This window comes from Trachypithecus francoisi, unplaced genomic scaffold (genome assembly GCF_009764315.1).
Source record: "Trachypithecus francoisi isolate TF-2019V2 unplaced genomic scaffold, Tfra_2.0 Lachesis_group12, whole genome shotgun sequence".
In the NCBI taxonomy this organism is placed as follows: Eukaryota; Metazoa; Chordata; class Mammalia; order Primates; family Cercopithecidae; genus Trachypithecus; species Trachypithecus francoisi.
In genome coordinates this window covers 97211946-97237611 of record NW_022681457.1, presented here as the reverse complement: position 1 = coordinate 97237611, position 25666 = coordinate 97211946, and the positions used below count along the sequence as shown (strand labels likewise).

Sequence of the window (25666 nt, the reverse complement as noted above, 5' to 3'; positions counted from 1 at the left end):
CCAACCCACTATAAATTTAGATTCCAGTCCAAGACCATGGCCTAGTCTAATCTAGATCACCTCCTGCTGTGGTTCGAGACAGTGCTGCTGACCAGGATCTAAAACCAGAGCCTAACACTGGTCCCCTGGTGCTTGGGTTCCGAATCCTACCCTGATCTCAGCAGATGGGCCCCAGGACTCCTCTCTGGGATGGAAAGGGTGTCTCTACTTCTTAACTCCCCTAGAGAGATCAAGGCCCATGGGCCCTTCTTGATGGCCTTGGGATGTGGGAGGGAGGGTAGATTCCAGAGATAGCACTGGAGGCTGAGTCAAAGAGTTAGGGGTAAGTCCTTCCAGAACAAGGGGGCAAAATATAATGAGGCCAAGAGATAGAGTAGCCCCACTTCCACCCCTTCCCAGCAGGCTCCAGAGCAGGTCACTTAGCTGGGGGTCATGTGGGACAGATACCAAGCCCTCTGGAAGCCAGGCCAGGAGCTCTAAATGAAATCCGCATCTCCAGCCCCTTACCTCCAACTACCTGATACGTCTCCCCTCAGGGCTGAGCTGGCACCACTACCCCTCTTCCCTTTTCTCCTGCTCTGCTATCTCCATGGCTTTCTTTGAAAACCTTCCCATACCTGTCCCCTTCCCTGCCATTTCTTCTTCCTGAATCCTAGAATCCTTGGCTGACCTTTGTGGTTAAGATCTCAGGGTCTGGATCTGACAAGCCCAGGCTTAACTTCCAACTCTGACTCTGGGCAAGCCACTTCATCTCTCTAGGTCTCCTCAGTTTTCTCGTCTGTAAAATGGCAAACAACAATGGTAACTATTTCACAGGTTGTTGTATAGCTTTAACAAGATCCTGAGGTATATCGCTCTGCCCAGTGTCTGGCACATAGTAAGCATTTAATGCTAGCTGCTATTTTTTATTACTGTTGATCATCTAGCTTAGTTCCGTAGATGGACTTCAGTAGGTTTATAAGCCTCACAAAATTTTAACCAACCAAAAACTTGGTTTCTGTTTTTGTTTTGTTTTTTGTAGATGGAGTCTCACTCTCTCGCCAGGTTGGAGTGCAGTGGTGCGATCTCAGCTCATTGCAACCTCCACCTCCCGGGTTCAAGTGATTCTCCTGCCTCCCACTCCCGAGTAGCTGGGATTACAGGTGCATGCCACCACGCCCGGCTGATTTCTATATTTTTAGTAGAGACGAGGTTTCACCATGTTGGCAGGCTGATCTCGAACTCCTGACCTCAGGTGATCTGCCCACCTCGGCCTTCCAAAATGCTGGGATTACGGGTGTGAGCCACCACATCCGGCCTATTTTGTTTTTGAGACAGGGTCTCACTCTGTATCCCAGGGTGGAGTGTAGTGGCATGATCATAGCTCACTGCAGCCTCAACCTCCTGGGCCCAAGTAATCCTCCCACCTCAGCCTCCCAAGTGGGATCACAGGCATGCGCCATCACACCTGGCTACTTAATTTTTTATGTTGCCCAGGCTCAAAACTTTTTAAAAAGTTTTTTTATTTTTTTATTTTTCTGGAGAGAAAGCCCCTAGGTCTCATCATCTTCTCAAAGTGGGTTCTTAGCCAAAATGGTAACCAAGGAAAAAAAAAAAAAAAAAAAAAAAGGCAGGCACACGCCTTTAGTTCAATCCAAATGGGAAAATAGGGTGCATAATAAAGAAACTCTGGGCAGATCCAAGGCCAGAACCCAGGGGTATCCTCTCCCAGGCCCTACTCCTTCCACCAGTCCAAGTGGTCTCTCTGATCTGACCTCATCATTTCTCACCTGCTTGGCCGTGGCAGCTTCCCAGTGGGCTCCCAACCTCCAGTCGCCTCCACTGAATCTCCTCCACCTCAAGCTAGCTACACCGTCCTCAAATCCCATTCTCATGACACTGCGTCTCTGCCCTAAAACCTTTAACAGCTCCCTACTGCTGACAACATCAAGGCCGAGGTCTTTAGCCTGACATTCAAGGGCCTTCAGAGCCAGCTCCGGCCCCACTAACCTCCTGGCTGTTCCCTCTCACCTGGTAGGCAGGGCCGACTTCTTCCTCTCCTCTCTTGCCCTCCCCTGAGTCTCAACACCACCCACACACTCACTCCGTTCTGGACAGATTCTGCCCCTTTGCTCAATCACACAGTGTCTCAGGCCTCCCCTGCTATGCCCTCGGGATTGCCTCTGGGTCCAGCCAACCTCTGAACTCACCCTGATTCTGCCAGACCAGCAGAAGCTGGCCAGGCTTGGCTCTAGGAAACAGGCCTCTGCCCCTGCTCTCCAGTGCAGCTCCATCCCTGGACATTGACCCACCTCGGCACTGCCCACATCCCTCCAATTCCCATCTCTTTTTGTCTGTCCTCTAGACTTTCAGGAATAGAACAGCGAATCCCACAGGGAGTTAGCAGGTATAGCCCTGTCCTCAAAGTCATGACTCCTGATTCAGTCGGATTGTTGTCTTCAAGCCAGTGTCCTTATCTATAAAATGGGGATGGCAATACCTGCATCTCACTTGATTCTCACGAGGAATAACTGCCTTGTAAACTGGAAGGTGCTTTTTCTATTAAAACCTACTATACAAATAAGAGTAACAATAGCCTCCATCTGTACATTGATTTAAAACTGCAATAACCCTGTAACATGGGCTTGCCCGATGCCCCTTCTCTGATTCATTTTCCTCTTTGGTACATATCACCATCTAATGACCATTTATTTCACTTGTTTTCACATTGACTGTTTTACCCTGTAAATGTAAGCTCCTTGAGGGCAGTGATTTGTGTCTGTTTTGTTCACTGCTGAACAAACACTGTTCACTGTGCACTATTTTGTTCACTGTCCTAGAAAAGTGCCTGACATTAAGTGTGCACTTGATGGTTAAGGAATGAATGCGAGTCAAGTGCTTACTGCGTGCCAGGCATGGTGCTAAGCACTCCTCACAGAGCATCTCATCGGAGGGGTCAGGTACTTTGATGACCCCTGGTTTTGGAGATGCAATGTTCAGCTGACTTGCCCTGGTCTCGTAGTGGGATGCAACCTAGCTAGGATCGGACTGCAGAGCCTGCCTTCTTGATCACTATACTGTAGTTTCTGTCCAGATGGGGGTGTATTTCTATTTCTTTTCTTTTTTTTTTTTTTTTTTTGAGACAGAGTCTTGCTCTGTCACCCAGGCTGCAGTGCAGTGGCGCAATCTCGGCTCACTGCAACTTCCGCCTCCCGGGTTCAAGTGATTCTCCTGCCTCAGCCTCCCAAGTAGCTGGGATTACAGGCGCCTGCCACCACGTGGGGTTTCATCATGTTGGTCAGGCTGGTTTCGAACTCCTGACCTCAGGTAATCCGCCCACCTCGGCCTCCCAAAGTGCTGGGATTACAGGCGTGAGCCACTGTGCCCGGCTGTTTATTTCTATTTCTACATTAGCTAAGCCTCTCAAATCTGTCACCCTTCCTATGTCCCTGAGGCCACCAGCCCTCCCAATCCTCATCCTGATCTCACTCAGCAATTTCCTCCCACTTCTCGGCCCTAAACCGCTATTCATTCTCACCTCAGGGCCTTTGCTGGTGCCGTGCACCCTGCCTGGAATGCTCTGGCTCCCCCATAACTACCCATTTCTCAAGATTCACCTCTTCCGGGAAGACCTCCCTCCAGACTTCACTTACTCCCTTCCCTGAGCTCATGCCTTGTTGTTTATTGCTAGTAAAACCCACTCAGGGAGTGTACGTTGATTTGGTTCATTCTCTAATTGTTTCCTGAAGCTGAAGGCCTTGCTCACCTCTGTCCTTCCTTTCTATTCCCTCTGTCCCTCTCCTGGCCAGGTCTCCCCCTCCTTCCTCTGCTGGATCAATGCCCTCACCCCTAACTCGTCTCTTAATCAGGTTTAAAGCTTTGTGATTAATAGTATGGCTTCTGAGTCTCTCAAACTGCAGCTCCACCCTCCCCTTATTAGCTGTGTTTCCTTGGGCATGTCACTATACCTCTCTGAACCTGATTCTATCTGTGAAATAAGGATAATATAAGCACTTGCTTCATGAGCAAATGTGCCTGGCACATAGTAAGCACTAAGTATCAGCCCTTTATTATTTCTATAGCATCTTATCATGTACTTATCTCCATTCTAAAGTCTTCAGCCTCCTCTCTGCCTCCTTCCCAAACAGTTGTCCCTTCTTTCCAGATTATGACGATGATAATAAGATTGCTAACATGACCCCTTATGATCTGCAGTGACTGGAAACATGTCTGGTACCCAGCAGTTGCTTGGTATTAGTTGTTGAATAAATTAATCAGCTAATTTAATCCTCACAACACCCTATGGAGGAGAGAAGAACTAGTATTATATTCATGTTACAGACAAGGAAATCAAGGCCCAGAGAGGGAAAGCAGCTCCCAGGGGCTGGGATTTAAACCCAAGCAGTCTGACTCCAAAGCTGGGCCGCTCACTGCCCATTCCATCCTCACCATTCCCATCCTGATCAGTTCTGATGCCAACCCCAGGGAGGGACCCTTTCTTTCTCCAAGTATTGGATCTTAGCATCTAGATAGATGCTCACTGAGCCCCTGCTCCAAAGCTAAACCTTCATGTTTTATCTCATTTGAGCCTCACAAAACCCTATAGCATCAGTGCCATTATTATTTCCCCTCAATGGGTGAGGAAACTGAGGCTCAGAGAGGCGTCAAGTAACTAAGGACACACAGGATTCAAAGCCCAAATTCTTTAAATGACATGATGTTTTTTGCAATGTTTTTCTCTTATTGTTTTATCCAGCTGTTGAGAATGGACGTATCTGCCTTGTTTTTCCAGTTAGCTGGGCAGCAAGCTCTCTGAGGCCAACCCTTCCCCCTCTCCCATTGGTGGCCAGCACCGTAGCAGGGTGAGCTGTGTTCTATAGAGGCTTCTGAACTGCTGATCGGCACACTCCTAGGGAGGCACAGCCTGACACTCTGCCTGTTTCCCCCATAGCACCCTGCCCTATCACCCCATCAAACTTAGTGTTGGGAAGGGCAGGGCTAGGTCTCCCCTTCGACCTAAACTAGAGGCTCCCCAGCGATGCCTTGTCTCCCAGGAATTCAGGGCTCCCATCTCCTACTTAGGGTAACAAGGGGGCAGGACAGGCCAGGTGCAGTGGCTCATGCCTGTAATCCCAGCACTTTGGGAGGCCGAGGTGGGTGGATCACCTGAGGTCAGGAGTTCGAGACCAGCCTGGTCAACATGGTGAAACCCCGTCTCTACTAAAAATACAAAAATTAGCCGGGTGTGGTGGCAGGCGCCTGTAATTCCAGCTACTCGGTCTGGGCAACATGGCAAAACCCTGTCTCTACGAAAAATACAAAAAATTAGGCAGGCGTGGTGGCGCACGCCTGTAGTCCCAGCTACTTGAGAACAGAATCACCTGACCCTGGGAAGTCGAGGCTGCAGCGAGCCGTGATTGCTCCACTGCACTCCAACCCCGGGTGACAGGAGTAAGACCCTGTCTCAAACCAAAAAAAAAAAAAAGAAATAACGAACAAAGGAACAAACAAGGACTCTGGATCCCAGCCTTTCAAGTTCAAAGGGCGGCTCCACCACATACTGACTGTGTGACCTTGGGCAAGTCACTTTACCTTTCTATGCCTTAGTTTTCTGATACATGAAACAAAGACACTAATAAAAGGGCTGCTATAATAATTAAGTGAAGATCTATTTACAAAGTTGGAATCGTATCTGGGACATGGTAAACACTATATACGTGCTTGTTAAATAAATAAAAGTTGAGCTCCACCTAGCTCTGGAAAGATCCCCGTGGTAGGGTACAGAGCTAGTGACAAAGCCCGTTCCAAACATATAACTGAAGACACACAAGGAAACGTGAAGAGGTAGCAGAGACCGCACACCTTCGGGAAGCCCCTTGTGGCAGGGACCCACTCCTCCTCCCCACATCCTCCAGAGACAGAGGACCCCATTTCCTGACCTAATCAGTCTTCTGTCCTAATCCCCCCACCCTAGTCCTCAAGCCACTTCCCCTCCCCTCCCTCCAACTGTTAACTCTTTCCATGCAATCAGATTGTGGCCAGAATTCAGGCCCTGCTGCTTAGTTGCTGTGTGACCCTGGGCAAGTTACTTAGCCTCTCTGAGCCTCAGCGATCTCCTCTATACAAGGGGATAATCCCCCTGGAGGTCTGTCCTAGGGATTAATGAATAACTGAACTCATACCCACGGATATGTCCATAGATACTAAGACATGCTGGTGTCCCACAGTCCTGAGAATGTGGATGGGCATGCTGTTTGGGCACTGGGGTTGGGGAGAGGGGAAAGGGGCTGCTGTTAAAAACTGACCCCAACTTCAAAAGTCTCCCCAAGGGTGCCTAAGCACCATCTAAGGCAAGCTCCCCATCCTTCCAACCACCATCCTATGACATCAAAATACTGTTTATTGAGAGATAGGCAGGGGCCTCAGGTCAGGCCCCTCATTGCCACAGTCACTACTTCCAAGGCCCTGAAGCAGACCTGGGTGAGAAAAGGGAGGGAAAGGAGGAGCCATAGGTGAGATGGGAGAGGACCCCTGGTGGGGAGGACCCCTGGGATGAGAGGGGCAGAAGGGGAGAGGGACAGGCCCCCAAGGACCTCCTTCTCCCCCACCGCTAACCCAGCAATCACCTGGCCCAACCTTTGACCCATTCGAAAAGGAAGAGGAGCCAGCAGCAGTAGGTTATGATAGGCGATTACCCGTCATTAATTAATTAAAATAAACAGCAGATTAAATACAGCAAAATTAAAATAGCACAGGAAATTAATTCTCTCCCAGCCCCACCTCACAGGTGAGGTGCTTAACGGGCCCCTTGTAGCTAGGATTCAGGGCAGCCTGGGCTGGGGGCGTGTGTCGCCAAAATCTGCCTTATACCACAACTCCTGACAACCCCAAATATCAACGGCAGAGCCCAGCTACCCACAGGCATCCACCTGGCTCTGCTACCCCAAGATTGGCCTCCTGGCTCCTTATCCCTGGGGGACTCCAAGCCCTGCTCCCTAGTGGGCAGGAAGAGTCCTGACACCCTCTAGGTCAGGGGTTGGGCACTGGGCCCTCCTAAACACATGGCCCACATCTACCACCATACAGGTCAGGGCAGAAGAAAGGAGGGACCCTGGCCCTCTCTTCTGGGTCCCCCCGGGGCTTGGAGTCAGGTCTTGGCAAGACCCCCCAACTTCTGTGCCGAGCCCCTAGCCCCTCATTTGGAATGCCCCAAAATCCATCTCTGAGGACCCCTCACTTTCCTCCACTCTTTGGCTTAGGATGCTCTGGAAGAAAGCCCTGCTGAGGCCCAGAATCCCAAGCCAGAAAATGCCTGACCCAGTTGGCTAGACCAACCAACCCCTAGGACGTGATGCCAGAATTCCCTCCTACACAAGACTAATCGGCTCATTGCACAGATGGGGAAACTGAGGCCGGGGAGGACAAGGCATTTTGTCTGTGGTCTCCCAATGACCTAGTAGGAGAACCTAAAGCTCTCTAAGGGGTCTGTTCCATGTCACCGCTACAACACCGGATTTTCAGAGGGCAGCTCAGTTCCACGCTGCCCCCTCCCAGCCTAGCTAGCCACTGAGGCCTCACCTCCATAAGCCCATCTGACAACTTTCCCTTCTGTCCTATGCAGCAACTGGTTAGACCTCAACCAACCTCAGTTCCTGCCCTCGGGCTTGCTGTTCACATAGTTTGCTTGGAAGCTCCTTCCCCAACTTCTCCCTGCCCAAATTCTACCAGCCAGCTCAATACCAGTTCCTCCATGAGCCACCCAGAACCCTGACAACTTCCTTTAAGCTTCTGGGGTGCAGCTGAAGGTGAAGACTCCCTCTCTGCGGCCTGCGTGATATGGTTATCAGGTGAGCTATCTGTAGACTAAGAAAAGAGTCTGGGCCCCAGCAGCTGGCACAGTACTCAGCTCTCAGAAGATGCTCAGTAAATCTCTTCATCTGATGTCCCCCCATGTCCAAGTGATAACTGACAATAATGGCTGTCATTTATTGAGCAGCTACTACAAGCCCAACAGGTGCACTGCCCCATCCTTGCACGATGAACCTTGCTCATAGAGGCTGTATGATTTTCCTAAGGTCACTCAGCTCAGGAACTGGAACCCCACTGATCCTTAACTCTAATTGAATCTCCTCTCCATCCTACTCACCACTTCTAGGTTAGACCATCACCTCCCACCTGCACTTCCTAAGCCCCTCAACTAGCCTCCCTGCGTCCAGTCTCTCCCTCCCTTGGTCCTGCCACCAAAGATTTCTCCTTGTAGCCCACTGGATAAAACTCAAGCCCCAAGGCATGATATCTACACGCTGTGACATCTGCCTTCTGGCCTCTTTGCAGTGTCTCCTCTGGTCTGTGAATGCCCCTCCGCTTTCCCAGCATAACACACTTGATTCACTTCCAGGCTTTGCATACGCTATTCCCACTGCCTGGAACACCCTTCCCACGCTTCCTCTTATGAATTCCTACACATCCCTCAACATCCAAGATCAAGGGTTACTTTACAATGGAGTTGGAAGAGACAGGCAACAAACAGGCTGGTCACAAAACTGAGAGCCCTGTGAGGGAAGGGCTCATGTCCATCTTGGTCACTACAGTATCCCCAGGGCTTAACTCATCAATGCTCAATCAATATTTGTTGAATGAATCAGTGAATGCTCTGTATAGACCTGCTGACTAAACAGAGAGATGACAAAAGAATACAAGGCCACAGTAGGCAGGGCCGGAGGTAGACGGGGAGAGACTGAGGCCAGGAAGGGCAAGGACACGGTGAAGAGCAGTAACAAATACCGTCAGAGCTAATCTGCAGCAGGCCACGCTCTTGGCAGAGACAGTGTTTATGAGAGACAGAGGAAGGAAAATGATGGTGTGAGGGAGGCTCTCAGTGTGTGTGTGTGTGTGTGTGTGCGTGTGTGTGTACATGGGCAAGAAGAGGTGAGGACACATGTGTGTGCTGCGTTTGTGAATTGGCCTGTGTGAGAAGGCAGGGAAGTATGCAAACATGTACATGTGTGAGTTTGTCAGGGGGCTGCGTACGCATGCCATGAGGGCTTGGGTATGTATGAGTGTGTGTGTAAGGCTGTGTGTGTGCACAGGATGCCATATGTGTACATGACGGAGGTTGTGCACTTCCGCTAGGAGGGAGTCATTGAGAAAGACAAGAGGAGACACACGGAGGGGCGAGTGAGTGAGAAACTATATATGGGGGGCTGTTGTGAGCATGTGCATGAGGAGATGGTGTCCCTGCGAGTGTGGCCAGTGGGGAACATAGGTAAGAGGTGTCAGGGCTCTGCTGAGGGTGCAGCCGCCATGGCCTCGACCACAGGCCTGGTGCCAGAGGTGGGGGCTGGCCCTGGGCCCAGGGTGGGGGGTTCTGACAGAGCAGAAGATTCCTCAGAGTCCTCCCTGGAGCCACAGGCGCCAGATGACCATGTCCCTAGGCAGGGAGGTTGAGGAGGAGGCCCAGATGTGCGTGCGCCTCTACATCTGTCCACAGTAAAAACCTCTGGGCATTTCTTTGTCTTTGTCTGTGTCCGGGTGTGCACGCCTGTGCTTGTGTGAGTACCACCGGCTGTGTGTCTGTGCCTGTCTTTGTCTCTATATGTTTTGGGCCTTTGTCTCAGTGTGTGTGGCTGGTGATCTATGCCTATCTGCATGGCAGTGTCTGGTTTTGTGGGTGTCTACGTGTGTCCTAGACTAAATGCATGTCTAAGTAGTGGGTGCCAGCATCCTGCTGGACTGCTGTTTGCATTTGTGGGTCTATGCGGCCTCGGTGTGAGTGAGGGCAGATTGTGTTTTTGAGACTGTGGGTCTATGCGGCCTCGGTGTGAGTGAGGGCAGATTGTGTTTTTGAGACTGTGGGTCTAGGCCTCGGTGTATCTAAGTGTGTGCTTGTGTTTCTGTATGGGAGACGATGCCATGTGTTGTAGTATAGAGATGCTTATCTGTCTGTGTGATGTTTGTGAGACCAAGGATATGTGTGTGTCTGTGTCTGTGTGTGTGTTGGGTGTGAGGGGTTTGTCACAGACTGGTGAGCAAGTTAATCTCAGACTCCGTGACACGTGGAATAAAATCACGCTCCCATAATGGGATCATTCGTCTTCCTGTCCAAGGAGAGAACCAACTCTTCACCCTCCACCCTGGGGGAGCCAGTGGGGCCAGGGCCAGGCACCGGCCCCCACCCAGGCTGCCGTCTGGCCTCAGCACCCCCACCCCCTCCTCTGCTGCACCAGGCTCATTCTGCCTCCAGAGTGCCCTAGTGCCCACTGTGGGCTGGGCAGGGCTCCAGGACATGTGACTGGGCCTTAGAGGCCTGTCCTGGGCCCCCTGCCCCACCCACTGCTGAGGAGGGCCCTGCCCTGAGATGAGAGCTGGGGGTGCAGGAAGGACTCTTTGGGCCCCTCCTTCTCCTGGAGGGGAGGGATGAGCTGCAGGCCCGGCTGGGATTTTCCATCTCTCAGCAACAAGATTCCTGGTGAGCAGGCTGCGGGGTTTGGCAGGGCGCCTGCTGGAGACCCGCCCTCACCCGCCAGGATGCCTGGGTCCCTGGGGCCAGGCAGCAGCGGGTTCCCTGGGGAGCTGGGGGTGGGAGGCCCACAACTCCAACCTACTGTTTGCCTGGGCCTGTGGGAAAGCCAGACCCTTCCAGGCCCATACCTCCCAACCAAAGATGGCTCCCCAGCACCCCCAGGCAAACCACTATCCTTCCTCTGGCCTTCCCCAAGTTCCAGCCTTAGCTTAAGAAAGTATTCCCATCGGCCAGGCGCGGTGGCTCAAGCCTGTAATCCCAGCACTTTGGGAGGCCGAGACGGGCGGATCACGAGGTCAGGAGATCGAGACCATCCTGGCTAACACGGTGAAACCCCGTCTCTACTAAAAAAATACAAAAAACTAGCCGGACGAGGTGGCGGGCGCCTGTAGTCCCAGCTACTCGGGAGGCTGAGGCAGGAGAATGGCGTAAACCCGGGAGGCGGAGCTTGCAGTGAGCTGAGATCCGGCCACTGCACTCCAGCCCAGGCGACACAGCGAGACTCCGCTTCAAAAAAAAAAAAAAAAAGAAAAAAAAAAAGAAAGTATTCCCAGGCCAGCCACCCAGCACCACCCGCCCCCCACCCCTCAGCACACACCCAGCCTGGGTTCTGCGCCTCGCCTCCAAGTCCCAGGGCTCTCAAGGTGAGGGTTTTGCTTCTCCTCTCAGACCTAGGGGTCTGAGGACAAGGCTGTGTGTCCGGTATCTGCTAAATCCCTCTTGGTCTTAGCGCTCCTTCCTGGCTGGGCTGACAGGCACCAGGAGAGGATTTAAGGTCCAAAGTTGGGGAAACTGAGGCAGTGAAGCCCTCCACCCTACTCATCACAATGAGTCAGAGGCAAAACCCAGTCATCTGGACTTGTGTTAGTGCTGCCTAGCAATAGTGGCTGCAGTTCTTTCTTTCTCGTGGGAGGGTGCAATTTCCGGAGGGGATGAGCATCAGCTGGAGGGAGTGGGGAATGGGCAGGTGGGCTCCCTCAACCCTCAGCACCTTGGATGAGCAGTTGGAGAGCAGGTTTGCTAAGAGATTAAGGTTGAGGAGGAGAAACGAGATGCTCCATGATTTATGAACCTAATTCTTCTCCCTTAAATTCCCCTCCAACACCCACTCCCCAGCCCCAGCCTGGTCCCTCCAGGGCCATGCTGTGGCCCCAGGCCAATGTCAAAGCCCTAACCCATCCATCAGCTGTTGCCAGGGAGTTTCCACCCCAGTGGGTTCCAAAGGGAGGGGCACAACTGACACGAGGGGCTCAGATTGATGGGGAGAGGGCATGGCCCTAAGGAGTCTGCCAACAGACCCCTACACCCTCCCAGAAGCTGGGGGCTCACAACATCCAGGGAGGAAACTAGGCTGGTGGGTGGGGCCCAGGAGGAGGCAGCCTCCCAGCTCTGGCACCACACCCAGCTCTACCCTTTCAAGAGGCCAGGAGATCTGGGATCCCACGGGGCCCTACAGCTCACAGGGTGTGTGACCTTGGGTGGTGACTGCTCCTCGCTGGGCCTCAGCCTTCCTACTGCACAACGCAGAAAGTGGCTCAGATATCCCAGGTGACCCCCTTTCGGCTCAGCCCCCTTAGCATTAAGCCCTGCCCTCTGTCCAGAATCTGGCCCAGATGGGGTAAGGTCACAGCAGCTACCTGGAGGAGTCCTCAAAGCCACCCAAGTCAGAGCTGAAGAGTTTATGGTGATTACCCTCCACCACATGCCCGTTTTCCAGTCCCTGAGAGAGGATCTGGAGTCTGCACCAACATCCGAGTTTTACTGGTGAGGCGGTTAAGAGCACATGCTCTAGGGACACATAGACCCAGATTAATGTCCTAGCTGCACTGGTAACTCGTTATATGAAGTCCTGTTCCTTTTCTCTGCCTCAGATTCCCCATCTGTAAAATGGGGTAATAGTGCCTTCCTCCTAGGACTGTTGAGCTGAAATGAACAAATGCATGCAAAGGCCTTGGCACAGTGCCTGATACATAATAAGTGCTTGAACAGTGGTAGCGATCATAATTGTGGTTAGTATTAACATAAATCCAGTGGCCAGGGAGAAGTGGAAAGAGGGATCCCTGACCTGGCTGGAGGCGATGCCAGCTTCATCCTTGAGCCAGATCAGGACCCCCAGGGTCTCAGCCCAGAGGGGCCAGACCAATTCCTTGAAGCCCCCCAGCTGTCTCCCCTATTCGTTAAAGGCCTCTCATTAGTAAGCCTGGGCACCTGCCCCTCCACGAGTAATAAGCCTCATTAGTATCTTAGCCCCAAGCTCTGAGCCCAGAGTCTATATGTGTGCACACGCATGAGGGTAGGGGGCTGCAACAGGCCACCAGCCAGGAGACAGCATCCTCGCCAACCACACCCCCTGCCTGTCATCCGCAGAGCCCGTCACCACCCAGCTTGTCACCTGCCTGCCTTGCACCCGCACCACCTGTCACCCACCCAGCTCGTCACCCACCCAGCCCATCACCTGCACCACCTGTCACCCACCCAGCCTGTCACCAGAGCCGCCTGACAGACATCTGGGTGGGGGACAGGAGATGGGGAGGAGAAGACCACAGGGGTGCAGAGCTGGGGGCCCCAGAGACCCTGTAGGACCCCCACTTCAGCTCGGCATCCTGCAGCATCGCCATGGCAACCTCTCAGCCGCAACCACTTTCCCAAACATCCCCCGCCCTCCCCCCCCAGGTCCTGCTCTTAGCTTAGCTGAGCTGAGGCTGAGAAGAGCCTGAGTGACAGCAGAATGGGGCAGGAAGGAGGGGGCTCCCCAGCTGGCTGGCCTTAACCACCCTTGCGCCCCTCTGGACTCGGTTACTCCATCTGCAAAATGGAGGGGCCGGAACGGAGGAGGCCCTGTAGACAGGCCATCCCTCTCCAGCCTGGATTGGCTGAGTCGGCTGCCGGTTAACCTGTGAGGGCTGGGGGTGGGACGAAAGGACCAGGGTTTCTGGGTTCTTCCATACTCCTCTACCTCGGGCCCAGCTCACAGAGGCTGGGCCCCTGGCCCAAGCTCACACAGCAGATGAGGAGGCACAGGCTGGACAGGAGAGGGGCTCTGCCAAAGAACTGCCAGCTGGAGGTGCCATACTGGGTGACCCAAGGTGACCAGGGGCAGAGTTGGCCCCACCTCTGAGCTGCATTATTTATAAAACCCAGAGCAAGGAACTGAGCAACAGCTGCGGTGCTGCCCCTCCAGGGGGCACAGGCCTCGGTGGAACGGAGAAGACACGGTGCCTCCTCAGGGAAGGCCTCTAGGGTCCCGGGCTCCCTCCAGGGCTGGCTGGGGCAGGGGCTGAGGTGGGGAAGGGGGAGCAGCTCCGTCCCTCCCCTCCCCCTCCACTCCTCCAGGCAGGCAGCGATAGGATTACTTCTGCATGACTGCCCGCTCCACAGGGTTCCAGAGACCCTCCTGCCTGCAGCAATCTTTAAAATTCCTCCAGCCCAACCTCTCTCCCTCTCTCCCTGCAGTGAATGCTCCAGAGTCTACCGCAGTGTGCCCACTGCTGCCACCACCACTACCCCCAGGCAGGCTGGGACCCAGGTCCCTGGTGTCCATGGGCAAAGATGGACCCATTCTCAGGGTGTAGCCCTGTGTCCCTCAGAACCCTTTAAGGCCCAGGCCCCGGCCCATTCCCTCTGGCCCTTGGTGCTGCCCCAGTCCCACAGCTATGGCTCCAGCTGGGGTCAGGCACGCCAGCTGCGCCAGGGCGGATGGGCACATATGTGCAAACACCCCCGTGGATCTTGGCATGCCTGCCCGTGGGCTTTGCTGCCAGAACCTGGCTGCCCCACCTCTGCTCCGAACCCCTCCCTATCTCACCAATCCCTACTACCCTCCAGGGTGGGCAGACAGCTGGACTAAGCCAGTGCCTGCGGCTCCCCAGGGCACAAGAGGCAGGCAGGAGATCGATTCACTGAATTTTTTAAGGCCCTAATGGAGCCTGCATCCCAGGACTTGCTGGACTGGGACACAGGCGATGTCTTGGGGACCCTTCCCACAGCACTGCCATTGCTTCCTCTTTTGGGTCTTGGGGGTCAGTGGAGCCCTTCTGTGAGCCTTCCCTCAGCAAGAGAGGAGGCACGAGGGACCCCTAGGAAAGAGAAGGGATTTGGGGGCTGTGAGCAATACCCAGAGCCCCCCTATCTCCCCAGTCCTAATGCAGGCAGAAGCAGCTCAGCCTCTAAATCACTCCCCTCATGCTGCCCTCTGAGGCGGATTCTGTGCATCTGTAATTAGGGGGTGGAACAGATGGTGGAGATTCCGTTTAAAATCATGCATCTAGTAAAGTAACCTTCACTGTCGGAACTGACTCCCAGGGAGACCAAGCCCCGCAGCCTGGATTTGGTGGTAGGGGGTAGTGTCAATCCAGCACCTTCCCCATCCCTCTCCCTGAAGCCCCAGGCCCCATGTCCCTCTCAGGTGAGCCAAGGGGTTGGGGGAGGGGGCAGTGATTTGGCAAGCACTTGAAAAAGTGTAGGCTGGGGGCAACTCCCCCTGCCCCCCTTTCCCACATACATGCCAGAGCCAGGGCAGGGCTGGGTACTGAGAGTTTCCTGGCTGAAAGACCAGGGTGACCAGGTGCCAACGGGCTCTGCCCCCACCCCAAAGGGGCCCCAAACCTTCAAGCCCAGGCCAGGGTGCCCAGAGCACAGGGTCTTGGGTGGGGCAGCTTTGAACCAGATGTCCAGCCTCACTGTCCAGGAATGAAGAGCCTGGGGCGGTGAAGGGGTGGAGATGCCTCCCCAGGCAGAGGAGGCTCTGAGAAGAGGGAGAGGCCTGGGCAGCAGAGAGAGAGAGAGAGAGAGAGAGCACACAAGAGTGAGCAATGTGTGTGACAGGCTGAGGCTGTCTAGGGGAACAAGGTGGGGGAGAGGGTGTGCTGGAATGTGCCAACGGTGGGAGTGAGGGTTGCAGAAGAATTAGGCGGGGTATGTGACAGGGTGCCGTGGGGTGCAGGCAGAGCACAGAATGGGTGCAGGGTTGTGACTCGCTGAGGCTGTATGTCTTTGTGTACAGGTGTGGTATCGGGGTGTTTGGAGAGGTGTAGGGGTGTCCCCGGGCCCTTAGGTGGCTGAGGAAAGTACTGGAGCTGAGACCATCTGGGGAGTGGTGGGGCCGGGCCTTTAGGACTGCCTGTCGAGGAGGTGCTGGGATCCAGGGGGCAGTGTGCGCATGTGCACGTGCAAGCTTCAGGAGGTATTAGAAGATTCAGGGCCTGATCTGTTAGAGATATACTATAACTGAAGCCATGTCTCTGTGTGTTTGAGGCAAATGTTGTGGCTACAGAGGGTGTTCTTTGTGAGTGGGTGTTTGAAGCAGTGAGTGTATGTGTGTTGTAGGGGAAGGTTGTATGTTTGGAAAGGTATAGGAGACGATATCGGTGTTTGGGGAAGTGCTGAGCTATAGTTGGGAGAAATGGTGAGGGCTGTGGGCAGAGTGTGTGTGTCTGGGGAGGTCAGGGCTTTGAGGGTGTGAGTCAGTGGGAAGGTAGCAGGGCTGTAGCTGGGTCCTGGGTGTATCTGGCAAACTGTTGGGGTTGGATAGGCGGTTGATATGCTGAGGGTGCGGTAGCTCTGTGTGTGTGTGTGTGTGTGTGTGTGTGTGTGTGTTGGGGTGTTTAGGGATGTATTGGGGGATCATAAAAATCTGGGTTTTAAGTACTAGGGCTGTGAACATGTGCCTGGAAAGGTGTTGTGGTGGGTGGAGGATGCACTGTGGTTTTGGGGAGGAGCTGGGGAGTGTCTCTGGAAAGGTTATTGGGATTTTAACTGCAAGGGTCTGGGGAGGTGTTAGAGACCTGAGGTCCCTCTGTAAGTGGGAAGGGAAGAATGGGTCTCTGATATCAGAGATGTGCCACGGGCTATGGTCCATGCATGGGCAGGTATGAGGGCTGTAACCGGGTTCCTGGTGTTGGAGAGGTGTTGCAGGTGTGTGGGTAATCATGTGGTGGTTGTGTGTTTGGGGGTGTGTGCATGTGAGGTAGCTGGATGTCGGGGGGTGTCTGTATGTAGAGTGTGTGTGGAAGTGTGTGGGCTGGGTGTTGTAGGTGGATCAGTTGTGTTTTAGAGGTGTTAGAGCTGTGAGTGTGTATACGGGGCAGTCGTCTATTTAGAAGGCGTTGGGAGCTGTAATTGAGTCCCTGTGCCCCAGAGAGGTGATGGAGCTGCAGGGTGTGTGTGTGTGTGTTAGGGGGGATGCCCCTCTGGGAGAATGAAGGGCAGCGTCCTGGCCTTCACTCCGGGGCCTAACTGGGGGCTACCCGCTAGAACCCCTATGGTATGGGGTACCTGTGCAGGGGTGCTGAGACAGGCAGTCCATCTGTCTCAGCCTGTGCCCAGGCCCAAGGAGCAGAGCTGCCTCCTCGCTCCCTGGGGGGCAGCAGCAGATCTGAGCCCACCCATCTGCCTTCAGATGGTCGAGGCAGGAGCCTCCACAAAGCTGCCTGGAGGGCATCACTGTGTTTGAAGAGACACGGGCTGGGGGTGGGGGAACTGCACAGCAAACAGTCCTCAAAGAGGCTCCTTTAAAAACCACTGACGCCAGGAGAGAGGAAGAGGGAGGACAGGGGCGGGTATGTCTGTCCTTGTGCATCTGTGTGGGTCAGTGCCCAACTTCCAGGCCAGGGGCCCCTTCCCACATGCTTGTGCTGGATGTTCCTGTTCAGATAGCACTCAGGCCTTGGCAAACACCACTCCGATCTAGGCAATAGGCTCCCAGCCTCACACCTGAACTACACCCTCATATCTGCACAGTCCCTACACTCACACGCACTCATACACCTTCCCACATGCATGCCTGCCACTGCACCCTCACAGTGCAGTTTGCCCCATGCCCTTAAACCTTTGTCTATGTACCCCCATCACACATACCCCACCCTGCAAAATCCACAGTTACACACACCCATCTTACACACACACCTATCACATAAATGTGCATCCACACATACATACCTGACAAGTCACTCTCACACATACACCCACACACTCCACACACCTTGGAGCTCCCTGTCACACCCATATCTTATCTCCCATACACCCAGTCTCTCTCACACTCCATGATGACACTCGCCATCCCTTCTACCTGCACATGCAAGCACATGTTTATACACACATGCCTCACCACCTTTGAGACAGCTCCCCACTACCCAACCCACTGGGCATTTCTCGGTGTCCAGGCCAGGCCCTGAAGCTTCCCAGAAGGGCTCTCACCAACTGAGAGGACCTTCTGCCTCCCCACCCTGCCAGCTGGGTCAGAGTATGGTGGGGGAGGGGGCGGGTGGCAGGGGCAGGTTTCTCTGTGCTCTGGTGTGACTGCCACTGTATGTGTGAGGGTGTGATAACATGTCCTGAGACCCATGACAGGGCCTGTGAGTCAACACCCGTATGGGGAAGGAAGCACAGGTGCGTGTTCACCAGTTATGTTCGTGAGACGTAGAATGAGTGTGCGGGTAGAGATTTACATGTCACAAATGTGTGTGTGTGAGTGTGTGTGTGTGTGAGAGAGAGAGAGACAGAGAGAGGCGCAGGGCCTGTGTAGACAGGTGTGGCCATGGGGGTTGCGTTTATACAAGGGACATCCCCCAGGTGAGTGTGACGGGGTGTTTCCCAAGACAGGAGAGGTGCACATCTGCAACTGGCGGAGGGGTCAGGGCTGCAGGCTCTCAGCAACCCCTCCCCTACGAAAAGAGGAGCAGGGAGCAAGGGGCTCTGGGCGGCTTCTCTGTCTTGCTCTTTCTCCCTGACCTCTTTAGCAGCTGGAAGCTGAGCCGGGGGTGGAAGGAATGGAGACTTGGCTGGCCTGGGGGTTTGGGGAGGGAAGAGGGAGAAAACACCTTCCAGATTCTCATCAAATCCCTGTTTGTGGTTTGTAGCCTCCAGTCTCTCCTCCCTCCCTTTCCCTCCCTCTCTCTCTCTGTCTGTCTGGGTTTCCCCCTTTCTTTATCTCTTCCTGTCTCTCAGCCTCCCCATCTCTCTCCTTCTCAATCTCAGTCACCCTGTCTCCTTTCTTGTCTCTAAGTCTCTGTCTTCCATTTTTCTGCCTCCTCCTCTCTCTGCCAGCACCTCTGTCTGTCCGTCTCTCCCTGTCCCAGTCCATCTGTCCGTCTCTCTCCGTCTGTCTGTGTGTGGGTGTCTCTGTCCATCTGTTCCACCACCCATCTGTCTGGCTGTCTGTGTTAGTCCTTCCAAGGGTGCCCACTCGCTCCCCAAGGCACCCTCCCCCAGGTCAGCAAGGCCTCTCCTGGCTCAGGGGGTGGGGAGGGGGTGCAGAGCTGCAGCTTCTGGAAGCTTCAGTAGCAGCTGGGCTGAATTGGGAGTTCGGGGCCAGCCAGCTGCAGAAACGGCCCCTCCCTTGGGCTCCCAGGCCAAGGACCCCAGAGCAGAAGAGGAGAGAAAACAGGGCCTCATTGCATTTGGGTTTGTATGTGTGGTGGAGGGGGGCTGGAAGGGGGCTGGAGGGAGGCAGAGCCTCACTTTACTCTCACTTCACCATTGCCCCTGGAGCCAGGCCCTGCAGGAGAGGGATCCTCGATGCCCACCTTCCTCATCCCCTGGCCAATGGAAGAGATGCTGGGATCCAGGAGGGAGGGGCCAGGAGAGGCCAGGCCTTGGGGGAAGGAGGGGCTGGGAGCCAGGGCTTCCTGTCAGCTGGGCTGGAGGGGGGCTCCTTCCCTACTCGTTTCCAGGCAGTCCCTGGGGACCCCTCCTGCTCTGGTCCCAGTTCCAGGCACGAGGGGTTGTTCTTGCCAACTGCACTGGGGCCATTCCCACCTCCATCAACCCATAGGGACATGGGGGGATCAAACCAGTGTCACCCCCACAACGGTGGAGGCTGGTTGTGGCCATGTAGTGACCCTGGCCCTGTTTAGGCACTGGCCATCCTGAGTCTAGCACCTCACACACACATATATACAGTGCATCCCAGTATGCACCGCCTGCCCACGCCCCCCAACACCAGTACCCACCGTCATGACATGAACGCAGAGACCAGTACCCTACCTTGCACCGGTGACAGCGCCCCCGTCACAAAGCCAGCAGCTTCAGACAGCATCCCTCAACATTCTTCCTGGCTACTCTATCCCTGTCCCCCACTCCCTCTCCAATAGCTCACAGTCCAAATCCCACAATGGATGGGGAAACTGAGGCCCAAGAGGAAGGGATGGGAGGACACAGTCATCCCTCCTGAGACCCAAGGATAGGATCATAAATGAGGAAAGAAGAAAGAGATGCTGCAGGGGCAGAATCAGGCTCCTTCCTGACCTACCAGGGAAAGTCCGTATTGGCTGCACCCTCCACACAGCCCTTCCACTGGGCCAGGGCCAGGGCCAGGGGCTGGCTCCCTCCCTCTCAAGCTCTCCTTGCCCCTGGTTGGGCCCCCTCCCTCTCCCCCATTCTGAGCAGCCCTCCCTGCCCTCTCCCTCCCAGCTCTGGCTCTCTCATCCTCAGCTCTTGGAAGCCTGACTCACTGTTTCCCCTCCTCTCTCCCCTCCCTCCCTCTCTCTCCCGGCAGCAGCGGCGCCTCCCCCTCCCCTGGGGGGGCTCTGGCCACAAGGGTGCCCGCCTGCTTCTCTCCCCAGGCTCCAGCCCCCTCCGCTCCCAGGAGGCCCCCTGCAGCTGTTCTAATTCTCTAACTACAGTGAGGTGGAGTGCAAACAGCCCAGATCCCAGCCTGGCCTTGCCAAAGGTATCTGTGACCCCCACGCTGGGCAAGTGGCTCCTCTCCCTAGACTTGGCTTTCTCTTATCAAACAAGTGGGGGGCGTCCAACTGGATGATGCTCCTGGCAACTCTGGGACCCTAATGTTTCCCACTTTTATAACCTGGGTGTCTTCTGGCACAGAGCACCTGACAACCTGTAGTGTGCAGTACCTGCCACAGGCCACGCCCCCCCCCCCCCCCCCCCCCCCCCCCCCCCCCCGTCCCAATAAAAGCTCAGCTGGTTCCAGGCATTTGGGGAGGGCAGAGGGGAGATGCTACCCTGGGACTAGAAGCATTTGTCGAAAACCCTGGAATCCCTCTGTCTCCCCATTTCCCTCCTCCTGTGAGAGTCTCTCTCTCTCCCCGACCCCCACCTGTCCCCCTCCCTCTTCCAAACATCTGCTTGTCTCTCCTCCAAAAACAACCCCAGAATCTGATCCTGGGTGAGAGGCCCTCAGTGCTGCCTCTTCTCTGGCTCCAGGGTGGGGAGTGGTATATTCCCAGGCCTTCTTGATCCCCGGCCCCCACCTCCAGGGGCTGTAATCCCAGCTCTTCTTGCCTGTTTTCTCTTTCACTCTCATCACTGGCTTTGGTCTCCATCTTTCTCTCTCTTCACCATGCATGTGGCTGTGGGTCTCTCCTCCCCATGCCCCCACCCCCTCCCTGTGGGGGGGCCCATCTGCTGGCATTAGCAACAATGTTACCCTTGCTTCCTCCCATAGTCCCCAGCTCCACTCCATCCTGGCTTCCGCCTCCCCGCTCTGTCCCAAAAGACCCAGGGGACCCAGAGACAGAGCTGGGCTCCATCCCATAATAGTGAGTCTGCTTGACCTCACCAAGCCAGACCAGAAGGGCCTGGGCATCTGGTACGCAGGCATGGCACCCCCTGGTCTTGGGTGGCTGGCATGAGACACAGAGCTCTGTGTTCTACAAACCAAAAAAAAAAAAAAAAATTGAAGTTGACCTGGGGGTGGGACAGAGAGGGGAAGGGGGAAATGAGGGAGATCAGGTTTGCCTGGAGGAAGCCCCTGTCCAATGGGGACAGAAGCATAGAGGAGGGAGTGGTTCAAAGTCGGTGCTCCAGGCTGATTGGAGAACAACAGTGTCCCTCTGGGGCTCTGTCAGTCCAGAACAGCTCCCCCTACCCAAATGTCTTCTGCCAGGGGCAGTCTGCCCCTCAAGCCTCCAGCGCAACCATAGCAATCAGGTGGAGACCCCATCTTTTAATCTTCTGAGTCCAAGTCCAACTTCCCTACTGTACACCTCCACTTAGCTCAGCAGGGGGTTCCAGAAGCCTCCCAGCCCAGATCTAAGTACATGCAGTGGGGGTTAACAAAGCCCCCCAGCTCCCAAACCCCTTCCCCAAAGGCCCCATCAAGGGCTGGGGAGCAATGCAAAATAACCCCAGAATCCTCATGCATTGAAACTGAGAAGCTATGCTGTCCATTCACAGCGCCTGAGGGTGGAAGGGGCTCCCTGCCCCCACGACCCTGTTCCAGACCCCCCAGCCCAGCAACAATAATAAACAGCTAGCTCTTTTTCTTTATGACACCAAATTTCTCCAAGCCCAACAGCTCCTTCCATCACTACCTCAGCCATAGATCACATTAAAAACTCACAGAGGGCAACTTAAACACATCACATTTGTTTCTCTCTATATTATTTCAAAAGTAACGGCATTAAAAATGGATTTTACTACAGAAAATAAATATCAGCACGTGGGCCGGGAGCCCAGATGGAGGAGAGAGCCCACCAGGGGAATGTCCCTGAGGGCTTGGGCACAGTTGGGCACTGACCAGACTAGAAAGGCCAGGCTACACCTTGGGCTGTGGGGGATTCCTGGGGAGGGGGCAATGCCTGCCCACCTGGGCATCTGCCCCAAAGCCGGATGAAGAAGGACAAGTCACTGGTTTGGGCTGGTGGCCACTGGTCCCCCAAAGCTCATGCCCTCACTGGTCTTTGCAACCCCTGAAGAGTGGGAGCTCTGGGGCCAGAAGTTCACCAGTCTCTGGGGATTACTCCAACTATTGACACAGCAGGAGAAAAAAATGAATTCAACTTACTATCCAGTTTGATTTTCCATTACTATAAAAATAAATATACATCTGCTCAAAGGAGGGAGATGGCAAGCAGCATGCACATGCCACCTGGGGGGTCCCCCCACAACCCAGCCTGCCTGCACCCCCCCTACGCCAGGCTGGGGGACAGACAGACTGGTAATCTTTCACTTACAGTCCCAGCTCACACAGTCACACACACCGGGCCACACGGAACAGGAACAAGCCAACAATAGAAACACCCCAAATGCCCCTGGCAGGACTCTGCCCAGGCCCGGGCACATGCCCCCGCCCAGCCGGCGGCGACAGCAGCAGCGGACAAAATGTGGCCACCCTGACCCGGAGGCAAAGCTTGTCCTCACACCCTGAGCTCTGCCCAGGGAGCTGGGGCCAAGTCCCGCCTGACACCAACTGGTCCGGCGGGAAACGCCTGCCCAGCCAGACAGGCACAGGCCCCCCAAGGGTCCCTCCTTGTGCTCAGGGACGAGGCTGGTGCAGTCCGGCCCTGCCTCCCAGGGTGACGCCTGGGCCCAAATTCAGCTGGCCCTGCCAGTCAGGCACTGGTGCAGAACCGAGGGCACCAGGCTCAGCCCCTCCCAGCCCAGCCCCAGGGCCCCCAAGCTGGGAGGGAGGGGAGACTCCCCACCCCTCCACATCTGGCCCTGGCCCCCAGGGTCTGCGGTAGAGAATTCCCGCCCCCGCTTCTCTCTCTCCCTCCTCCCGCTCTGTGCCCGCTGCCCGCCTCAGGGACAGCCCCAGCTCCCGCCTCCGGCCAGCAAGGCCCACATCCTTCCTCCCTCAGCTGGCCCCTTCGCCTGGCAGGAGGCTGGGGGGTCAGGCTGCTGGGGAACCCCCCCAAGCTCACATCAGTCCTCATCCCCAGCCCCCAAACTCTGGGTTGCTGTCCCTTTTCCTGTAGAACAGGAAACAAGGTTATTTCCTAGACTCAGAGCCAGCCCCCTGCCCCTCTGGCTCTGCCCGGGGACCCAGACCCAGCAGGGGAAGGCGCCCTCAACCAGCAAGCAGAGATTCAGCAATTCACCCCAGCTCCCTGCCTAGGGGGCTGACAGCTGTCACTCAGCACCCCACCCCCTGGGGAAGAGGGGGCCGATTCAATCAGAGCCCCAGAGGAAACGCATTGATAGGCGATTATTTATTTATTTATGCAAAAGTGAGCCGACTTTGTTCGCCAGGTAACCGGGCACGCGGCCCAACCCCTTCAGCCCTTGCCGCCCCCAAATCCCTCCTCCGCCCCACACCCCCTCCGGGTCATTAGGTCCCCGCCCCTCAACTCCCCGAGAGCCAGTGGATCCTAGGGATTTGGGGGTTGGAGGGGAGGGGCTCCTCCCTCCGCAGTCTCCCCTTTTCCCAGCGCCGATCCTAAAATCCAGCCTTGTTCTCCGCTCCCACGGTCCCCCCTTCATTCCCCCCCCCCACATTCTCAGCAAGCTGGAGAGCAAATTGCAGTTTTAAATCCAAAGGCGGAGGGAGGGGGAAGGAGGAGGGGGCGCGCGGCAGCGCTGGGCGCGCACCTCGCCCCCGAGCCGGGGGAGCCGCGGGGCGGCCAGGAAACCCGAGAACCCCCCCTCCCCGCCCCCCCCTCCCCGTCCACCTCCCCCTCCCCCTTCCCGGCGCTGCCTGCCAGGCTTCGAGCCGAGCCCAGCCGAGCCGCGGGCCCCGGTGGAAACAAAGACCGATCGCACCGCGGGCACCGCAGCCACCGGGTCCAGCGGACCGGACCGGGGGACGCGGGCCCCCCCCACCGTGCGCTGCACAAAAGAGCCCGGCCGGCCGGTCCCCAGCGGGGGTCTGGGGCTGGGGAGGAGGCGCCACTCACCGGAGTGCTGGGCTGCCGGCTCCGTGGGTCCGAGCCAGGCGAGGGGTTTTAGGGGGCGTCTGTCTTCCGGCGGTGGCAGCGACGCGGGCGCCCGGCTGCTGAGGAGAGGAGTCGTGGAGGAGCCCTGAGCCGCCCGCCGTCGCTGACAGCATGGCTCGCGCCTCGGCTCACATTCTCCGCCGCTAACTCCGCTGGACACGGCCCCCCGCTCCCGCGGCGCCCCCCCACCTCGATCACTCCTTCGCTCTCTCTGCGCTCCCCTCGCCCTCCCGCCGCGCACACACTCTCCCAGCCCTGGACACCCCCGCCCCCACCCCCCCAATTGCAAACCTGGGAGGGAACGCGCCCCGCGTAGTCCTCCTGCTCCTCCTCCTCCGCCCTCCTCCCTCCCGCTCTCTCTGGCTGTCTGTCTGTCTCTCAGACTGTCTCTATTTCTCGCTCTCTCTGCCTTTCTCTGCTCTCCAAGCTGGGTGGGAAAAGGAAATGAGGACAGAAAGCAGACGCTGGCTTTGGGTGGTGGTAGCTGGATTCCCTCTCTCCCTCCCTCCCCCTCCTCCCCTCCCTCCTCCTGCCTTCTGCTCTCTCCGCTGCGAGCGGGGCTGAGCGCAGCCTGGCGGGTGGCTCGCTCTGCCCGCCCGCCCGCCTGTCTGTCTGTCTGGTCCGCCTCGCTCGCTCCCTCCCTCCGTCTCTCGCCCTCGCCCTGCCTGCCTGCCTCTCTCCGTCTCCGCCGCCGCCGCCGATGCCTCTGCGAGCTCGCCTTACCTTCGCCGCTCACCATCCGGAACCCTAGGGGGGAGCGCGCGCGCGGCACGCCGGGACTTGTAGTCCCCGCCCCGGCCGCTCCGCGCGCGGGGAGGGCGGGGCCGCGCCGGCTGCTCCGACGGCGCGGCCGGGAGCCCCGGGGACCCCGCGCCTGGGGCGCGTCTGGCTGGGGCGCGTCCTCGTTTACCAACGGGCGCAGATCCTCCCCAAGAGTTACAAATGGTCCCCGTGTTCCTTGTCTCCACCGGGGGGCTCTGGATCGAGCGGAGGTTGCGAGTGGGAGTGAAGGGGCGGGGTCTGAGAGTGGAATGGGAGTGGAATAGGGAACCAGGGGATTAGCCAAAGGGGCTGCGACTTTCTGGGGCGTCCCAGTTAAATGGGAGGAGGAGAGGACGGAGGAGAGGACCGGCTCTCTCAATCTGGGGACGTTATCCTTTTCTGAAAAGGTTTCTTATTGAGTAAAGCGCAAGTATTTATGGCGGGAGGCCTGCTGGGGCGGGGCAGCGGGGGAGACCCAGCCAGCGCTGCCTCCTCACTCGGGGACCCCTCCTCTCAAACTCCGAGCTCTGGGTTTCGCCCTTGCAACCCAGTTTTCCTACATGTACAAGGGCGGCGAGGGCTCAGAAGTCTTGGATAATCCACAGATAGAACACACACACCCTTTTCCGAATTCTGCTGAGCATTTGCGTTGTGTCAGGAAGCAGGATTCGGATTGAACGGTGCTGACCTCCTGCCGCGGCCGGGGGCTGGGCTCAGCACTTTCACCTACCTCCTCTTCAGGTCACATCTGTTCTCCAGCCCCTGGCTCCTGGGCCCCCTGCCTAGCCTA

At 56.2% G+C, this 25666-nt stretch overlaps 1 protein-coding gene across 9 annotated transcripts in view; it reads right to left on the bottom strand.

Moving 5' to 3' along the window:
• The window catches only part of AHDC1 (AT-hook DNA binding motif containing 1), a 71101-nt gene extending 46233 nt beyond the window's left edge, over positions 1 to 24868 (bottom strand). For 5 of the 9 annotated variants that reach the window (XM_033227579.1, XM_033227578.1, XM_033227573.1 and 2 more), the window contains exons 1-2: positions 24406 to 24809; positions 24076 to 24173 (exon numbers count right to left, since the gene is read on the bottom strand). The gene's annotated coding sequence lies outside the window, so the exon portion shown is untranslated. Of the gene's footprint in view, positions 1 to 24075; positions 24174 to 24405; positions 24810 to 24837 lie in introns of those variants that run through there. The other 4 variants (XM_033227575.1, XM_033227583.1, XM_033227576.1 and 1 more) reach the window with 3 other exon arrangements.
• Between the last annotated feature and the right edge of the window lie 798 nt (positions 24869 to 25666).